We start from the raw sequence: 6459 nt of genomic DNA, 5'->3' as shown, positions 1-6459 counted from the left end.
CATTTAGCTGTTTGGTGCTGAGCTAAATGTGCCCTTGTGTGTGTTGTTCTTGTGTGAACGTTCCTCACTGCATTGTATTTCTGCAATTCTGGGTTTCATTATTATAATAAAACATCATTTCAAAATAAAGGTTAGGCCATCGTAACAGTAACAATGCCCAGCAATTACATAGCACTTTGCATCTTCAAAGCACTGTACAAACTTTAAGTAATTAACCAAGTTAATTAAACAGTAGTGTAAGTAAAGTGTCAGCCTCAACTCACAATCTGTTGCAGTTGGCAGCACAGACTTACTGTTACTTAAATGTAGGTCCTTTCAGATTTAATCCCAGGGGTTTAAAACACAAAATCCCCTGGAAAATGCTAACAATGTGTGCTATTTATCAGACACCTCCAACTGGCCCTGATCATATGGGTAGGTGACGCTCAGGTGCAGAGGACAACAGGATGATGGGGTACCATGTCATGGGAAGGGATGCTGTGATAGTTTTACAGCCTATTCCTTGAAAGCCCTTAGTCACAGGAAAGTCAAGGAGACTGCTCAGGTGAATAAAGACAACCGGAGTAAAGGTGTGCAGGACTGGGCCTTCATTCAACTAAGAGGGTGCCTGAAGGGTTGTTTTTTGTTTTTTGTTTTTTTTTGGGGGGGGGGCAGCGGGGGTAAGTACATTATCTCCCCAGGTAAGATGTATCATGGCATCTGTGCTATATGGAACAAAGGAGGGAAGAAAACAGCAGGGAAGCTGTGCAAAGAGCTTCAAAACAGAGCTCTGCAGTTGCCTAGGGAGGGGAGATACTATAGAATCTAACAACTGTAACAACCCATTTATGGATTGGGCCAGGATCTTGTTCCCATCCTATCATTTCCTATGTTGCTTTCCTATGTTCTATTTTTTTGAATTCACCCCTGTGCAGAGGGTCTGTGCCCAGCGATAGCCCTGTATGGGACCAGAATCCTGCAGGATTCTGAGAGGAGTTGGGAAGGACTGGTGGCATCAGGCCTTGGTTCCTTCCTTCTTCCTGTGGCTTAGTGCTGAGGTGTCCAGAGAGCAGCCTGTGGGACCAATGGCTTCCTAACAGGGGGGAAGATCTCCTGGAGCTGCAGGGTGGGGACACGCTGATCCACTGCAGGATTGTACTGCTGGTGAACTCAAGCCATAAGCGATTTCTAGTCATGTGTCAAGGGCATGACAGCCAGGAGAATATATTAAGCAAGCTCAGGTTCCTGGTAAATGGACAATGTGCCCCTCAGTGCTTGGAAGCCCCTTGTTTTGAGGGAGCTCTTTTCTTAAGGCAGGGGTGGAAAGAGCTGTGTCCACCCCAGGTAACACCAGGAGAACTGCTGCTGCTGCTGCCACCAGTAGCCATCCTGGGTAGGAGGAAGGTGGGGGCTGAGAGGAAGGTATCTTCATGTCATAGCTGTGAAAGGACCATCCTGCTCCACCACATGGTGGATGCTCTGTTTCAAACTCTGTGCTGGCTTGGGTCACGTTGCCACATAGAAAGGTTGGACCAGACTCTGCCCTTAGCTTCACTGGTGCAAATCCAGAGTAATTCTAGTGCAGTCAATGGCACGCCTGCAGATTTACATGGTTGTCACTGAGAGCAGAATTTGGCCCTTTGTGTCGTTACTGTGCTCTTAGCAACGAGGGGGTTTCCCTAGGTCTGTACTAGCTTTGTTAGGCTCTGAAGATACACACAATGTGTGCCCTGTCCAGGAGAACCCGTATGGTATCAAGAACCTGCCTAAAGGAGCATGAGTATGCCACATGATCCTGACGCCCACATCCCATGCATAGTGCACCATGAATGTGCTCTGTTAATTACGCTATGAAGGGAAATCCATAGGACACAATAAACCACTAGTGTATGCACTATGGATGGGCTCTTAAACGATACTGTGATCAAATACACATGCAAAGAGACACTCAGCTTACACTGATAATGTTCTTACAAATCTACCCTAGATCTCCTCTGACGAACATACAGAATACAGCCTAGTGAGTGCAAAAGCACCTTGCCAAAAATGTCCAGCTATAAGGAATGAAATAAAGGTTACTTCAAAACTTCAGGGTTTTCCTTAAGGAGGGGTGGAGAGTGGAAAGAGGGGGCTGAGCATAGGAATCTAGGGACCAGGCACTCCTGAGTTCAAATCCTGACTCTGCCATTGACTTTCTCTGTGACCTTAGGCAAGTCCCTTAACCTGTCTGTGGCTCAGCTTCCTCATCAGAAATTCGTTAATTCCCTACCTCCTAGGGGAATAATTAATTAATGCACTGCTTTGAAAAGGCTGCATGGTGAGTACTGTATGTCAAATAGGAGATGTTCCAAGTCCTGGATGAATGATGGCTGCCAAGGAGTAAAAGGAGGTGAGGGGAAAGGTTACATGGGAGAGTTGATAAGGGACCAGAACAAGCACTACCATTTGTTGGGGGAAGGGAATAGAGAGCTCCCATAACAGGGACTGTGAAGGAGGTTGATATGGTCAACATCTGCTTTGTTGCAGTTCTCAGCAACAAAGGATGAAAGGAGCAGGGGGCTCAGGCAGATAAACATTGATGAGGCACTAGAAACATCAGGATTCATAAGAGGCAAGTGAAAGACTCCTGAGATACAAAGTGTATCAATCAGCAGGCCAGAGGGGATTCAGCAGCCCTGCAAAGGGACTGAGCAAAGGAGTCACCAAGCTCCTCTGTCTTTGGGGACTCATGCAGAGAGGGCGAGATGTGATGGGGGATGGCCGATGTAGGTTGGATCATTTAGAAGGAAGGGAAAATACCTGCCAGATAGAATCACCTAACATCCAGGAATACTGGAGCAAATCATAAAACAATTTGGAAACTCTTGGAAAACAATAACAAAACCTCTGAATGTTAAATCCTTTTCATACAATGGGAATTTTGCCTGCACAAGGACTGCAGGAGTGGGCCAATAATAAGTAGTTAGCAGCATAGCTTCCATCATTTCCTTTGAGATAGAGGAAAGCTAGCGTTCAAGTCTCCTGAATATAAAGTGGATTCTTTATTGAGGCTGCTGATCACAGATAGATGGGGAGGTCCTCTCCACCTCCAGACTGACTTCTACCACAAGTACTGCCTAATGTTGTCATACAGGGTGCTTTCCCGGAGCAAAACGCAGAGGAGGGGACTGGCAAGAGACTCCAGGTTAATATCAGCTAGCACAGAAACGAATCGGATATCTTTTGGTGGCGCATGTAAGGTGCTCATCTACCATGGCGATGCGGGTAGCACAGGAACCTAAACAGAAGAGACCAGGCAAATGGAATGTGATGGACACAGCAGGTAGAGCAGAGTCTTAGGGCCTGAGTCTCCACTGCATCATCATTTACACCTGGGCCAGACAAGTGAGTAGTGGGTGTCAAAGCTCCCATTCTGATCTGAACCTCATGCCCACCTCCATGGCAAAGCTCCATGAATGGTCCGGATTGCAACTGGACTAGATTGCCCATCCCTATCTGCACCGGCAAGGAAGTAACACAAAGACGGGCGTGGGGGGAATATTTTCAAGGGTGAGTTTAGGAATATAGCAGAGCGGGCACCACAATCTGAAATTGGATGTGGGCCATAGAAAAGGCTGGATCTTGTCTGAAAATGCAACGGGGGGTCAGTCTCCTACTCACATTCACTTTGGGATTTTGGTATTCTTCAGGATAGGGGACCAACCTGTCTATATCCAGACAGTCCCTTTGAGCAGGGGGTTGGACTAGAGGACCTCCTGAGGTCCCTTCCAACCCTGGTATTCTATGTGCTGCTGTGAGAAGCCAAGAAAGATACAGGTTAAATACCAGAACAGACTTTACAATGAGGTCTGTCAAAGCCAATGGCAGTTGAAGGCACAAGTTCCTCCCATGAGCAGGCATTGTGAAACTGTCAGTGTAGGCTTTGGGGGTTTTCTTTGTTTCAGTTCACTTTTCCTTGCCTTCCCCTTGGCCTGCTCTGCAGTGTTGGATCTCCCTGGCTCATGGTGAAATCATCTGTAGGAGGATGCTCTGTGCCCTGCTGTGGTTGATACGGCTGGGGCCTCGTTCTCAGAAACTATATTCCCCAGTTCTGCCTTCATCTCCATCTCTTGCTCTTTTTAAAAGAAATTTCACCCCCGGGCAGCCTCACTCATAGGACACTGCATCAACTTTGTTTTCAGCTTGTCCCTTCCATTCCCATAATTCTTTCCATCATCATGTGCTCTGGCCATTAGCCTTTTCACAACCTCCTGATCGCTTTCTCTCCCTCCTCCCCGCCAGTCAGTGCCTCCATGGAACATTCCGGTTTATTATGTGAGAGAAATTCCCTGAGGGTGAGTTCCAACCCCTCCTCCCGTGCCCAATAGAAGAATCTCGGAGGAGGAACCCAAACGAAGATGTATCTCGTGCAAGGATTTCTTTAGACTCTTCCCTTCCCAAACCATTGCAGGGGGCTACTGACAGGGAGTGACATGAGAAGGACTTGTTCTAGCACCCCTGCCCCTTCCAAGGAGATGCATTCTGGAGTCCTCTCCTCCGCCCCTTCCCTACACTGATGCTCATTCGCTCTCTCACTTTCCACCCTCTAGCCACAATGAGGAAGAGAGACGGTGACACTGAGCCAAAAGATGCTAAGCAACCCCTGGAAACTTTTGAAATTAACAAGTGGGTTTTTAATAAAATCCCCTCAGAGAGCTTTTTTTCTAGCACTGGTTTTTCCCTCCTCTTGTGCTTGTGTGGCGGAACGGAAGGCCCAGCCCATGACATCTTAGTTCATAGATTTGCAGGCCCAGATCCTGAGTCCCTTACTCCACTTTTACTAGTCTTCAGTCCCGCAAAACTTCCATCATCTTCAATGGGCGTCTCAGCAAGGACCTCAGGGTTTGGTCCATAGACATTAGAGATGGGAGCGATTTGGTCACTCCAGCTAGTCCTTCCTCTGGTCAGGCCAATGTGGGATTGTTCCCTACAGTGTATCTCTGACAGTTTTGTCCCACTTATTTTAAATGTCCCAGGCAGTGGGGTGTCCATCGCACCCACAGGAGCTAAGAAGTCTCTCTAGCCTGAAGCTTTGTAGGGACAGTCACATTTTTCCTTATTAATTTAATTGTATCCCCTGTGCCACCCCAGACAACTCCTCCCCTTCTAGTATTTGTAGACTATGATAGTTGCCCTGAGATATATTCAAACATCAATGCCTCATTATGATCCCCTGAGAAGTCACTCCAATCGTTCAGCGCCTTTGTGGTAATGAGGTGTATGCAGCTACCCTTGCAGAATTCTATGCACGGGGGACTATCCCCTCTGTGACCTGATGCGTCTGCATGGGCAGACTAAAATTGCATCAGGCATATGCTCCATCTACAGCCAAAAATTGCTCAGGCCTTTTGACTTCAATAACACATTTGAAAACTCATGTCTAACTCATCATCCTCCATCCTGTGTTTCTTTCAGCAGTAAGGCCTCACTGGTTTCTTTTTCCCATGGAAGAGACGAGCCTGACTCTTCTTTCACTTAAACCAGTTTCACACCGGTGAAATACTCTTGATTCCAGTGCAGTCACTCCTGATTTGCACCAGTATGAGAGCAGATCCTCTGCATTTGTGTTAACCCCTCTAGATGTAATAGCTTGTATTTTCCCCAGTTGAATCTCATTTTATCACTTGCTGCCCCCCTTTCGAATCTCTCTAGACCCCTTTGCATAGCCTCTCTGCCCTCTCCGGGGTTTGTAGCTCCTCTCAGGTTTGTTCCAGCTGTGAATTTCATCACTGCACTGTTTACCCCTTATTTCCAGCTCATTAGTAACGATGGGGACCAACAAATGTTTGGCCAAGTGTGACAGTCATGCACCCAACTCAGGAGAGCAGCATTCTCATAGGAGAGGCATCCACGTCGCATACATGTTTTCTCGGTATCCCTTTATAGAAAAAAGGAGGGGGTTTCAATGTGTGTATGTTTTGCTTACAGAGTTTCTCATCCTAACACAGTTAGATCTCGGGGATACCATTATTTACTGTTTCCCTCCATTCCAACCCATATAAAAGTCAGGGACAGCATTAAGGGGTAGGAAGCAAGGCAATTGCCCAGGGCCCCACACCACAAGTGGCACCACAAAGCTAAGTTGCTCAGGCTTCAGCTTCAGCCCCAGTTGCTAGAGCTCAGGGCCCCGGGCTGCACTCCTGCACGGTGGGGCTTCAGCTTTCTGCCTTGGGCCCTAGTGTGCCTAACGCCAGCCATGCTTGGCAAAGCCCCTGAAACCTGCTCGCTGCCCCCCAGGGGGCCGCAGACCCCTGGGTGAGACCCACTGAGCTAGGCCCTCCGAGTCCAGTATGATGATGCTGGTAAATTTCCCCTCACACTAGCCTGAGCCCGAGTTTCAGGGGACATCCCTCCATCGAGAAATAGGAGGAATGCGAGAACAAGAGGGTAATGCTAAATAGCAGGCACCCTGGCTTCTTTTGAAATATGTCAGCTCCCTGG

The sequence above is a fragment of the Gopherus flavomarginatus genome, chromosome 9, assembly GCF_025201925.1.
Source record: "Gopherus flavomarginatus isolate rGopFla2 chromosome 9, rGopFla2.mat.asm, whole genome shotgun sequence".
Classification (NCBI taxonomy): domain Eukaryota; kingdom Metazoa; phylum Chordata; order Testudines; family Testudinidae; genus Gopherus; species Gopherus flavomarginatus.
The sequence above is the reverse complement of the archived record's forward strand: the minus strand, read 5'-3'. Positions refer to the sequence as shown.